The sequence below is a fragment of the Lontra canadensis genome, unplaced genomic scaffold, assembly GCF_010015895.1.
Source record: "Lontra canadensis isolate GAN:19392208 unplaced genomic scaffold, GSC_riverotter_1.0 scaffold98, whole genome shotgun sequence".
Taxonomy (NCBI): Eukaryota; Metazoa; Chordata; class Mammalia; order Carnivora; family Mustelidae; genus Lontra; species Lontra canadensis.
In genome coordinates, this window is record NW_022631092.1 from 6219417 (window position 1) to 6232985 (window position 13569).

Below are 13569 nucleotides of genomic sequence, written 5' to 3' on the forward strand. Positions count from 1 at the left end.
CCAGTCCCCCCGCCTGAGTCCAGTTAAGTTCAAAAGTACATTCCTCTTTTTCAAGGAAATTAAATCCTTTGTCTAAGGCGATTGGGAATGAATGATCTAGACTTCTGGCAGGGTGCCCTTGCTTCAGAGAGCTATACCCCCAGGACTGGAGGGTAAGAAGGCAGGCAGTGCTCACCTAACCCAACGCACTCTCGTTGTGGAATTTGACTGTAGACGCTGACAACCCCAGGCAGACAAATTCTAGCTCCTTGAGCTTTCCCTCTCAGGCAGGATGCTGGGTAGAACATCTCAATGAGGTTGACATCTTCAGAACTGGAGAGATGCCCAGTCCCGCTGCCTTGGACAGCTGGGGCACCGGCACCTCGGTCATGCCACAGACCAAGCCTGAAGCCAGACCTCCAGCCTCCAGTCTGAAAAGCAAGGTAGGACGCCCCCCACCACCACCCCCCCCGCGCCTCATGGCCCCAAGAGTCTCGCCCAACCCCGGAGGAGAAAGAGAATTCAAGCTGTTAGCTAGAGAGAGCCAAGCCTTGGACTCCGTCCTCAGAAGGCAGCGATAAAGTTTTCCGAGTGGAATCAAATGTGCGGGGAGGATCCAGATGCCGGGATGACCTGTCTTTTCCACTGGAATCTTTCAGACTCCAGAGCTCTCCGGAGCATGCAAGAATCCTGCTGTTTAGCTGGAGGCTAAAAGACTCAGAAAAATGTCAAAAAGAGATTATGATCAAGATGTAGATACGTTCAGTAGCCTAAGGGGGGGATGCTAGGTCTCCGCCTCCCAGGTCCACTTTCAGGCATGGGGCCCCGCAGTGAGCCCTGGTGGGAGGCAGAGCTCCACCTGCTGCGGGGAGAGGGCACCTCAACCTCCGGGGCCTCACTCTTCATCACTCCCCCGCCCCCCACCCCGCAGCGAGATCACAGCGTGTGACCTAAGCTGGACAACCAGATGCTTGGCCTGGGTTCTGCCTCTGCCGCGAGTGGCTCAAAAAAGCCAGGAGTTCAGAACTCCTTCTGGAGGGGGCAGCAGCATCCAGGGCTGAGATGCAAGGTCAGTAGTGTTAGCACCTTCGCTTTGGTTCTAGACACCCAAGGCCCCACAGCCCTGATGGATGTCGGAGCCCCTTGTTGTTCAGGCTCTCAGTGTATCGTCCCGATGCATTCCTTTTCTCCTTAATTTAGCCAGATTACCCTACCATGTCCTTTTACCTCCACAGTGGTTCCTCTGGCGCCCAAGATAGCACCCACACTCAAGCTTCTATCTTACCTTCTGTGAAGGCAGTCTCACTTAAATACCCACACATCTAAGAGGACTATAGCCACCTAAGCGTCGCAAATATGGGCAAATGCCATAAATGCTGGCTCTAACAACCTCTCTGTCCCTGGTTCTACTGGTTGGGCATTACTCTCAGAAATGAACAGCATTGGGGCGCCTGGGTGGCTCAGTGGGTTAAAGCCTCTGCCTTCCGCTCAGGTCATGATCCCAGTGTCCTGGGATCAAGCCCTGCTTCGGGTTCTTTGCTGAGCAGAGAGCCTGCATCCCCCCACCTTCCCTCTCCCTGCCTCTCTGCCTACTTGTGATCTCTATCTGTCAAATAAATAAATAAAATCTTAAAAAAAAAAAAAGAAATGAATGGCATTAACACTGAAAAGAAATAAAATAAAATTAAATTAAATTAAATCAAATTTTAAAAAAAGAAATGAAAGGCATTGCCACTCCCTGGAACTGTTCCCTATTTCTCCACCAATTCGGGGAAAAGTAGACTGGAGCCAGGAAACCTGGCTTCTACAACTTGCACATGCCACTTCAACCCTGGGGCAGGTGATACCAGCAACACCTATTTCACAGGGAGGTGAAAGCAAAGGAGAAGCCCCCAGTGCAAAGTCTCCTAATTCCTAGATCAATCATTCTTTTTGGTCCTCTCTTTCTTGACGCGCCCAGTGATCAACAGTTGATCAATTTCAGCTCCATTTAATAAATACTTACGGAGAGTTTCCATGTGCCACCTGCCATACTAGGTGCACAAAATCACAGTCCCGTTTTCATAAAACACAAAGTTGCCCCCCACCACCTTCAGCATGACACCATGCTCTCCTGGGGTTCTTCCTTCCCCACTATTCTTTCCTTCCCAGTCTCTACTCCTGATTCCTTCACACCGCACCTCTTTTTTTTTTTTTTTTTAAGATTTTATTTATTTATTTGACAGAGAGAGAGATCACAAGTAGGCAGAAAGGCAGGCAGAGGGGTGGGGGGGGATGTGGGGCTCAAGATCCCAGGACCATGAAATCATGACCTGAGCCAAAAACAGAGGCTTAACTCATTGAGCCACCTAGGCGCCCCCACACTGCACCTCTTAAATGGTGATCCCCTCACCTTCTACTGTATGCTCTTCACGGGTCAAGTCATCAGCTTCCCTATCTCCAACCTCCATCTATGTTCTGGGATCCCCAAATGTCTGCTCCAGGAGGTCAGATAGAGAAGCTGAAGGGAGATAATTGGGTTTGTTTGGAACTTGTCTTGAAACTGCAGCTACACAGTAAGTCATCTTTTTAAAAATATGTATTTAATGGGGCACCTGGGTGGCTCAGTGGGGTAAAGCCTCTGCCTTCAGCTCAGGTCATGATCCCAGGGTCCTGGGATCAAGCCCCACATCAGGCTCTCTGCTCAGCAGGAAGCCTGCTTCCTCCTCTCTCTCTCTGCCTGCCTCTCTGCCTACTTGTGATCTCTGTCAAATAAATAAAATCTTTTTTAAAAATATATTTATTAAAAATATATTTATTTATTTACTTACTTACTTACTTGAGAGAGAGGGAGAGGGAGAAGCAGACTCCCCGCTAAGTGCAGGGGCAGACACGGGGCTCAATCTCATGACCCGGAGAGCATGACCTGAGCCAAAATCAAGAGTCAGAAGCTTAACTGACTAAGCCACCCAAGCACCCCAGTGAGTAATCATTTTTACTTAAATGATGTTTATTTGGAATGGTTTAGTTAGGGATCACAGAAGGGCAACATCCCTCATTGCCGTCTCTTGGGGATCTCCTGCCTGGACCCGTTAAGTCCAGCTACCCACTAGACATCTCTCCCTTGGATGTCCCACCTCATGAGCTGGGTGTACCTCCAACTCAACACGTCTGAAATCAGACTCATCGTCTCTCCCCTAAAATCTGTTCTTCCTCCTGTGTCTCCAGTAGAAACCTGAGCAAATACCCAGGCTTCTCCCTTGCTCTATACATGTGGCTGGTCCTCAAGGCCTGTCAACGCCACTCCCTTAATGCCTCCCTCATCCAGCCCCCCCCCCCCCCACTGCTCTTGGCTCAGACCCTCCATCTTGCCCCAGTGACTACAATGACCTCCTCACTAATCTCTTTGCTGTCCATCTCCCCCCATCTCTAGTCAGTCCTCCACATCACAGCCGAGTGTCTTTCAAAAAGAAAATCAGGGGTGCCTGGGAGGCTCAGTGGGTTAAGCCTCTGCCTGCGGCTCAGGTCATGATCTCAGGATCCTGGGATCAAGCCCCACATCGGGCTCTCTGCTCAGCAGGGAGCCTGCTTCCCCCTCTTTGCCTGACTCTATGCCTACTTGTGATCTCTCTCTCTGTCAAATAAATAAATTAAATCTTTTTTAAAAAATTTAAAAAAAATCAATCTCTCTCTCTCTCTCTCTCTCACACACACACACACACACACACAGTCCTCTGCGGCTCCCACTGCTCTCACAGTAAGATCCAAACCTCTCAGCCGACACAAACAGCTGGCATGAGCCCCGGCCTCTGCCTGCCCCGTTCAGCACTCTCTCCCACCAGTGCTCCCTCACACTCTGCTGCTTGCGGTTCCCAGAGCGTCCCATGTCGTGTCATGCCTCCACTCCACCGGCCTGAGCTGCTCCCCGTGTCGAGAATACCCTGATGCTCTTTGCCACCTGGTGGATACCTACTCGTTTCTTAGAACTCCACTCAAAATCAGGTCCTCCGCAAAGTTTCTCCTTCATTCATTCCACAGCGTTCACCAAGCACAGGCACCATGCAAGGTCCTGAGGCCACTGTGGACCCTTCTTAACACTCCTGTCTCCTCTGGCCTGGCAGAAGTGACCACAGACCCCCGAACACCGTCACACTGATGTTCATGCCACTAACTGTCCTTGGCTTTTGCTCATGTCTGTCTCCTTCACAGACCATGAGCACCTTGAAGAGGGAGGCTGAATCTTGATCTTTGTATCTCCAGGACCTAGCCCAGAGCACACAGTAGGGATTCAATAAATGCATGTCGCACAAGCGAATGACAAGGAATAAGAACGCGAGGGAAAGTACCCTGTAAACCATGCTGGGCAGGGTTCCCACTGCGGCTCTGGCTGGTTTCTTTTTCTCTGTCCCTGGGCAAGTCAGATCCTAAATGCCAGCTGGGTGGCTCAGCACAGACTCCCTGGGGAAATGGTAGAGGAAATTGTGAGCTTTCTACCACGTCTAGGGCAAGTGGAAGTGGGGTTGGGGAGTGGCCGTTGGCTCCTAAGTTGTCACAGAACACCTGCTCTTGGGAAGCCACAGAGGAAGTGGACACAGACTTGTGGAAGATCCCACTCAGGCCCCTTACAGAGGCTGCCACAGGGAGACTGGGGAGGGACAGAGGAGAGCAGACAGAGGGCTAGTGCTTTAGGGCAGAGAAAAGTGTGTTCCTGGGCCTTCTCCTGGGTCCCTCAGGAGACCACTAGGATCTCAGGAACTAGGAGGATTTCTCCATTTCCTTAATGTAGCCCAACCCACGTCCTGCGCTCAGAAAATACCCAGTAATCACTGGCCAGCTGGGCCTGGTTAGGAGTTTTTTAGGGACTCAACAAGTTGACAGCAATTAAGATCAATGAAGACTGTAATGAGATGATAAAATGGTAAGAAGCCTACTAAAAAAGTATCCCACTCTCTTCTTAAAGACCTCCCCCTACACCCCCCTTGTTTGTTGTTGTTTGTAAGTTTCTTCTTTCTATTTTTTATTTTTTATTTATTAAGACTTTATTTATTTGAGAGTGAGCATGAGAGAGAGAGCATGAGAGGGGGGCAGAGGGAGAGGGAAAAGCAGACTCCCCGCCAAGCAGGGAGCCTGATGCAGGAGCTCAATCCCAGCGTTGAATCACGACCTGAGCAGTGGCTTAACCAACTAAGCCACCCAGGTCCCCCAAGTTTCTTCTTTTTAAATCTTTGTGTACTGCCTTAAGGAAACTGAAGAGATCGAGTCCTTGGCTCACAGACAGACATGAGGGAACTGATGATTATGGTGACTGAGATAATCCACGCAGGATGGCAAAAGGAAATGGAATGTGGAATTTGTGCCCCAACCCTTCCACTCCACAGCTGTGTGATCTCAGAGAAGACACTTTCCCTCTCTGAAACTGCATTGAAGATGAGTTACTACAAGTGCCCTTCCCGGCTTTAAATGCTTAACGTCAGGATTCTCTGAGATGCTGTTACCACAGTTACTGTAAATCGGGGGCTGGATGAAAACAATCCCTGAGGTCCTAGTCAACTCTAAAAGGGGATTGTTGGGGCGCCTCTGCCTTTGACTCAGGTCATGATCCCAGGGTCCTGGGATCGAGCTCCACAACAGGCTCTCTGCTCAGTAGGGAGCCTGCTTCCCCATCTCTCTCTCTGCCTACCTGTGATCTCTCTGTCAAATAAAGAAATGAAATCTTAAATAAATAAATAAATAATAGGGGATCGTTCAGGGCGTCTGGCAGGCTCAGCTGGTGGAGCGTGCAACTCTTGATCTCGGGGTTGTGGGTTCAAGCCTCCCATTAGGTGCAGCGATTACTTAAAAATAAAATCTTAGACAAATAAAAGCTGATTACTTAGGGAAACCACAGATTCTAGAAATGATTGGTTTATTAAATGCAGTTTAGGCATAACTTATCAGAAATAGTTTTCTATGTAAATCACAGTTTCACTCATGTATGTTGTTCAAGAATTTTCAATTCAAAGTCCGATCGACATATGAATTGCAACATTGTGTGTCCTGGAGAAAGACAGGAAGCAGACCAAAAGTGCTCTTCAGTAAGAAACTAGTTACATAAATGATGGCATTTTCCTACAGGGGAATACAATCTAGCCAGTGGAAAACATGAGGCAGCTCTAAATGCACTGTTATAGGATAATCGACAAGATACATTAAGTGAAAAACACAGAATGCAGAACCCTGTGTACAGTATGCCAGAATTTTGCTTACATATTCAGATTTTCTTGTCTGCAAAGGCTACCTCTGGAAGCATGGCTGAAAAATGACAATCATAGCTGCCTAAGACAGGGTCACTGATGGATTGAAGAAATGGGAACGTTAGAGAAGGCGAAATTTATTTTTTGAAAATTTCACGTTATCAGATCATTCAGTATTTTCTTATGGCTTCTGCTTTGTAATCTTTCTTAAGAAGGTCTTCCTTCCCTCAAGGTTAAAAATAGATATTTTTCTAATTCTACTGCATTTGTATATGTGGGCATAATATGTAATCTATCTAATGTTGAAATGACTTTTGAGACTTACTTTATACTATATAACTTACCTCTTTTGAAATTTGAACCTTATTTAAATATTACCTTTTTAATAGAAAATGGGAGGGGGAGAATCTACCAGATTTTATTTTATTTTTTTTTAAGATTTTATTTATTTATTTGACAGAGAGCGATCACACATAGGCAGAGAGGCAGGCAGAGAGAGAGGAGGAAGCAGGCTCCCTGCTGAGCAGAGAGCCCGATGCGGGGCTCGATCCCAGGACCCTGAGATCATGACCTGAGCCGAAGGCAGCGGCTTAACCCACTGAGCCACCCAGGCGCCCCCAGATTTTATTTTTAAATGAAACAATATTTAGGGGGCGCCTGGGTGGCTCAATGGGTTGGGCCTCTGCCTTCGACTCAGGTCATGATCTCAGGGTCCTGGGATCGAGCCCCGCATCAGACTCTCTGCTCAGCAGGGAGCCTGCTTCCCTCTCTGTCTGTCTGCTGCTCTGCCCACTTGTGATATCTCTCTCTGTCAAATAAATATATAAAATCTTTAAAAAAGAAAAAAGAAGCCTATGAGCCATTTTTCATTAAAAAATATATATATACGTGGGGGCCACCTGGCTGGCTCAGTTAGTAGGACATGTGACTCTTGATCTTGGGGTTGTGAGGTCGAGCCCCATGCTGGGTATAGAGATTACTTAAAAATAAAATCTTTAAGGGGTGCCTGGGTGGCTCGGTCGCTGAGTGTCTGCCTTCGGCTCAGGTCATGATCCCAGGGTCCTGGGATCAAGCCCTGCGTTCGGCTCCCTGCTCAGAGGGAAGCCTGCTTCTCCCTCTCCCACTCCCCCTGCTTCTGTTCCCTCTCTCGCTGTGTCTCTCTCTGCCAAATAAATAAATACAATCTTTAAGAAAAAAAATCTTTAAAAAATAAAAGAAAAAGCAATTTTTTTAAGGAATCTATTTTATAGGGTACACGTTATGGTACGCGAATTATATCTCAGCTATGTCTCAATTTAAAAAAAAAGAATCTGGCTTATATGGCAAAGTTGAGAAAAACAGCATGATAACTGGCCCGGTCAAGGCCAACATTAGGGTTTAGCCAGGATCTCCCAGAGACTCGGTTTTCTAGTTTAGCCTACCTTTGTAGGTTCAGTGCCTCTTTGGGCGAAACCGAGGGGCAATGAACCAGGAAGCACCTTTGTCTTCCTCCAAAGTCTTGCCTGAGAGTTGCCCTACCTCCTATCAGACTGGTTCCCTTGGCAGAACAGGCCAACACAGATGACAAAGGCTCTCCCGGGGGAGCTGGTGCTCAGGCATAGGACATTGTGGGGCAGGTCAACCAGGCTCAAATCAGTGTGGAAGCTGGACAGATACTATCCGGCAGCCCTGGGGAAGAGGGGCTGGAAATGGAACAGAATGGTGACGTCCAAAGCCAGGAGGCACCAGGAGGAGGGAAGGCTGTGTGAACATTCAGAATACAGCCTAAGAACCACGGTCCTCGGAGCCTGGAGTGGCTGTGCATGTCTACACACAAAGCACACAGGACAGCACAGCTATTGCCATTTTATCATCATCATCACCATCATCTTCATCACCACCACCAAATACTTACTGGGACTCACTGTGAGTTAGGGCCTCCCGGCCTGGAGATACAAATACACTTAAAACAGGAACGTCCAGTTTGGTTGAAAATGGTAACAGTGTCGGCGCCCGGGTGGCTCGTGGGTTAAAGCCTCTGTCTTCGGCTCAGGTCATGATCCTAGGGTCCTGGGATGGAGCCCCACATCGGACTCTCTGCTCGGCAGGGAGCCTGCGTCCCCTCTCTCTCTCTCTACCTGCCTCTCTGCCTACTTGTGATTCCTGTCTGTCAAATAAATAAATAAAATCTTTTTTAAAATATGGTAACAGTGATCCACCCAAAGTCATATTAAGAAGCTGGATGAAGGGGTGCCTGGGTGGCTCAGTGGGTTAAAGCCTCTGCCTTTGGCTCAGGTCATGATCTTAGGGTCCTGGGATGGAGCCCCACATTGGGCTCTCTGCTCAGCAGGGAGCCTGCTTCCTCCTCTCTCTCTACTTGTGATCTCTGTCAAATAAATAAAAAAAAAAAAACAAAAAAAAAAACGAAGCTGAATAAAGTGTATGATTGAAGCCCAGAGGAAATGTTAAAAATCCTTTAGTCCAGGTTTTTAGGTTTTTCTTTGGTACAGGGTCCCGGTGAATGTTAGCACAGGATGGGACAGGGAAGTTCTTAAAGAGGAGAACAGAACCCGGCTGGAGGGAAAGCAAGACCGAGCCAAGCAGAACGGAAGAAAAAGGCATTCCAGGCTTCTGGGGAAGCAAGAGAGGCAGGAATGCTTGCCATCGGCAGTTTGGACAAACACACAGAGTGGGTCACTGGGTCAGTGAAGAGGGTGAGGGCAGGAGAGCAGCAGAGGCCAGACCCCTGTGTGGAAGGCCCTGACCGCCAGCCTAGAAGTTTGATCCTTACCATGCAGACAGCAGGGAGCCATTGAAGGTTGCTGAGCAAGAGGGTGACCCTTGCAACCAGGCATTTTAAGTGACATTACAGAGAGCCCTTTATCCCAGGCTTATGCAAAGCCCTGTGTATATTTCAAGTAGCACTCGATACAGAAAATCATAAAGCAAAGCCCTGTGTCATGTAGACGAGGAAAAAAAAGTAGTTTAAGGGTCTCAGAAAGAGATGCTTCAGGGAGTGCGAGAAATGAAGGCGAGAACATTTTAAAGAAGGAAGTGCAGCAGTGACCCACCAGGCATCTGGAAAATTGTAGCACTTTCTTCAGAGTCTGGCATGCCCTCTTTCAGCTGGTGGGGTGTTCTGCCTCCTTTTTTGGAGGTTAGCTGTGGTGTCAAAACACTGGATTGTGGTATAGGGAGTGAGGCAGCTAGGAGGAGGCAGATGAACAGAGATAGAACTTTCGGGCCTGGGGAGCATAAAAGGCCTTCCCTCGGAGACCACCGTCTTGCAGGGGACTTTTCCTTCTGCCTCTCTCAGTGGCACTTTGGGGCGTTTGAGAGAGTTGCTGAGTTTACTAGTTACCTCCAATGGTTTCTCCTCTTGAAACAAAATGATGTGTAAACTCTGTCAGGTTCTGAATCAGTGCTTTTTCAATATTGTTCCTAGTGGTGCACCGCGAGGCAGGAGGGCTGCTGCGGGGGGGGGGGGGGGGGGGGGGGGGGGGGGTAAGGCGGGCATGAACTGGGCAGCAACTTTGGGCCACTAATCAGCATTTACGTAAGGTGGGAGAGGAAGTCAGGATTGTTTCTGGTCTCTCCCTGGGCTGGGTACAACTGCAGGCAAAACTCTCTGAACGCTGAGGCAAAACTGGGCAAGCCAAGAGAAGGGCCTGAGTTAGGCACAAAAACTAGCCAGGCTGAACTGAAGATGAGGGCAGGCAACGGCTCCTGGTGGGGCCACAACTCCAGGTAATCTCCTTCCTTCTTTCTCTGGCCTTTACAAGGAGGGGGTCCCTCCGCTCCACTCTTCTGCCTACACTACTGGAGGGCCTTTCGGCACCTTGAGGCTCTGCAGGTTCGAAATTAACACCAAGTACCTCGACTCAGAGCTGTCTTTTTCTTTCTTTTTTTTCTTTTTAAAGATTTTATTTATTTATTTGCCAGAGAGAGAGAGAGAGAGAGAGCACAGGCAGGCTGAGTGGCAGCAGAGGCAGAGGGAGAAGCAGGCTCCCCGCCGAGCAAGGAGCCCCATGTGGGACTCCATCCCAGAACACTGGGATCATGACCTGAGCCGAAGGCAGCTGCTTAATCAACTGAGCCACCCAGGCGTCCCCTTTTCTTTTCTTTTCTTTTTTTTTTTAAGATTTTATTTATTTATTTGACAGAGAGATCACAAGTAGGCAGAGAGGCAGGCAGAGAGAGAGAGGAGGAAGCAGGCTCCCTGCTGAGCAGAGATTCCCGATGTGGGGCTCGATCCCAGGACCCTGGGATCATGACCTGAGCCGAAGGCAGAGGCTTCAACCCACTGAGCCACCCAGGCACCCCCAGAGCTGTCTTTTCTTTGAGGTCCTAAGGGAATGCTCCCCTCCTCTCCCCCTCAAGGCTAGTGCTGGACACCAGTAGGTCAGGGGACACAGCTGACCCGAACCTTGACAGTCAAGTTCAGGAAAAACCCAAATGTACCCGGAACAGGAGATTGTGCAGCTCAGGAACTCCTACCATAGTGGTGTTTTGCTCTAAACCTCATTACCCTGTGGCCGCTGGGCCTGTATATTCCAGACTTCCTAGAAACGTGCTGATTTCACATGTTTTTCCTCGAGTCTCTGGAAGCACATAGGTGACTGCCAGGGACTATGCCCTAATGTTTTGCTTTGGCAAACTATCACTGTGCCCATGACACACAGTTGGCACGAGCCTGCAAAACGGCATTTTTCTCCTCCAGGTGAAACTCAGTTACTGGGCTCAGGAGAAGGCCAGGCATGGGGAGCTTCAGGGTGCCAGGGCTATCTGTTCCTGCCACTCTGAGCAGAGAGGCTGCCCAAGCACTGGGGGAGGGTGCCACAGAGTCACAGAGCAGCCCCGTGGTGTGGGGCTGAATGCTGTCTCATGAGAATCTTCCACCTAGGCCACTCTGTCTCTAGGAGAGAGCAGGGGTGCTTCTAGGGGTGGGAGCAGAAGGACCCTCCTGTATCCTGTACATGCTTTTTTGATTGTGTTTTCCATCCCTCGACTACGACTACCGTTAGCCATATCTTAGCCACATCGGAGGCCATGGAGGAGAACCTGTTTGCCTTCTTTCCACACTTGCAGGCCTGACTCTCTCCCTGCGGCACACAAGCTCAGCGGGTAGGAGGACCCCCCACCCTTCTCTGTGCTATAGGCCTGACTCAGGAAATGGGCCTGGGGCCCTCCTGGACTAAGTGTACTTGAGTCACGCCTCTGGGAGGAGGGGGTGTCACGCCCCAGCCCCTTCCTGCCCACCCCAGACACCATCCGAGACACCCAGTCTCCAAGCCGCAGCACTTTTCCCTTTGCCCAGAACACAATAAAGGAATTAGGACCCACCTACTAAGTTTCTGCAGCTGACACCAAGGCTCAAAGTCTAGCTCGCCAGCTCAGTCACACAAGTCTGACGTGTCCTCTTTGCAACCAGGCCCCACTCCAGCCACCGTGTAATTTTGCTAATTCAAACTGCTTTCCCGTTTAGGGAGGTTGATAGCCATCTCCCATCTCCTTTTCCTGCTGACGTCATCCCACATTTTCTACAGACACAAATAAGGGTACAGTCCCTGGGATAGTTTGCAGGCTGCCTAAGTTGGGAGTGCAGGGATCCTGCCCTCCTGGGTCTACTTCACTTCTCCGGTGTTTGGCAAGTTGTTTGAGGTTAAGGGAGAGGCCAGGAAATAAATCACCTAGCTAAGGTGAAAGGCCAGAAAGAACTTGGTGACTTGCAGCTCAAGCCCAGATCTGTCCCGGGCATTTGCAATGCAAATCTGCGTTTTGTTCGCAGCCACCACGTCTTGCACAATAGCCTGTGTATAAACATCCACGCCAACAATGCCTGACTGTGCAATCACGCTGTAATTACAGGCCGGCAGGAAGCTGCTGCTAGGAAGGAGCTGCACCATCCAACCTCTAGACGTCCCACGTCCGGAGTCTCCACCGCACCGACGGACACTCCAGCATACCCGGACGCGTCCCGCCGCGCCGGCCGCAGCTGCTCCGCTCGCAGTCTCCAAGTCAGGGAGCCCCAACGCACCCCCGCCACCAACACCTCCCGCCCAGTCTGCCAGCCCCGAGTCGCTCTGTGGGGATGTCATAAACTTCTCGGCTGGTCTTTAAAAAGCCGTGCGCCACGCACGAGGCTACCGAGGGCGGCGGGAAGCACCAGCAAAGTTCGCAAGCACCACCCTGCAGCCCTGGCAGTTTTAGAAAACAGAAAGCGAGATGCCAGAGTGCACTGGAAGCGGGTTCCGGAGTTTTATATAGAAAACACTCACATATGTACGTGGGTGTGCTGACAGTTTTTATGGCTAAATTGCAAAGTGTTAGGCCTTAGGGATTACTGTCAGGTTCGGGACGCGGTGTAGGAGGACGAAGGGTGGGGGGAGTCGGGAGGGATCTCTTGCAAGGGGGCTTGGGGCCCATTCTGGTTTTGCTTTTGGGAAATGCGTACGGTTGTTTTCCCAAACGTCCGAGTCGCTCTGCTCTTCGTCACTGCAGGGCCGAGCGAAGAAAAGTGGGGGGAAAGTTCCTTTAACTTCCTTCCTGCAACCTCACCGAGGGCTACGAAGAGGAAGAGCACGTTTCCCTGGGAAGCACCGGGCAGGGCTGGGGCGGGCGGCTGCGCCCAGCCTGTGCGGATGCGGGACGCCGGGCGGAGGACCAGCACCGCACGCAGGCCGCGGGCAGCCCCTCCCTGCACCCCTCCTCTCGCAAACGGCGCCCGGAGAGGCCCAGCTGCAGGGCCCGCTGTTTCAAGCCCCGCGGCAAACCGGCGACAGCAGGGGAGCAGCCCGGGGCCCGGATCCCGGCCGCCGAGCGCCCCCCACCCCACGCCGTGCCGTGCCGCGCCGCCCGCACCCCCCAAGCCCAGCGCGGCCGGCCCAACCCGGCCCCCCACAACCCCGCCCGCCAGACCAAGCCCCAGCACCCCTCCCCCCCCACCGCGTTTCCGAGCCCCACGCCGGCGCCCCGGCGGCCGAAGGGGCGCCCAGCCCGCGGCTCACCTGCGCGCTGGCTCCCGGGGCCGCTCAGAGGGGCGCGGGGCGCAGGCGAGCGCAGCCCGCAGACTCAAACTTTGTTGCTCTCGGGACGGCGCAGTCGTCACTTCCTCGCGGAGCGGGCGGCGCGGCCGGGGCGTGTGACCCAGCAGCTCGCGCGGTGGCGCGCCGGGCCCTGCAGCCGCCCGCCCGCCCCCGGCTCTGCGCGCCCCGGTTGCCCCGGCGGCGCCGACTCCCGGGCTCGGCGGGCCCACGGCTGCGGGGGGCCGCGGGCTGTCGTCCTCCGAGGCTGCACCCCTCGGGGTCGTTGACGCGCGGAAGAAACGCGACCGAACCTGTATTCTCAAAACCTGGGTCTGGAAGGTGGTGTTGGAATTCCGGGAACCCGACGAGCTGGG

The 13569-nt window shown here is 51.5% G+C and overlaps 1 protein-coding gene across 1 annotated transcript in view; it reads right to left on the bottom strand.

Annotated features, from left to right (window-relative positions):
• Positions 1–13343, bottom strand: part of MIDEAS (mitotic deacetylase associated SANT domain protein) — a 63399-nt gene extending 50056 nt beyond the window's left edge. The window contains exon 1 of the mRNA XM_032837480.1: positions 13178–13343. The gene's annotated coding sequence lies outside the window, so the exon portion shown is untranslated. The remainder of the gene's footprint in view (positions 1–13177) is intronic.
• Positions 13344–13569: the final 226 nt, after the last annotated feature.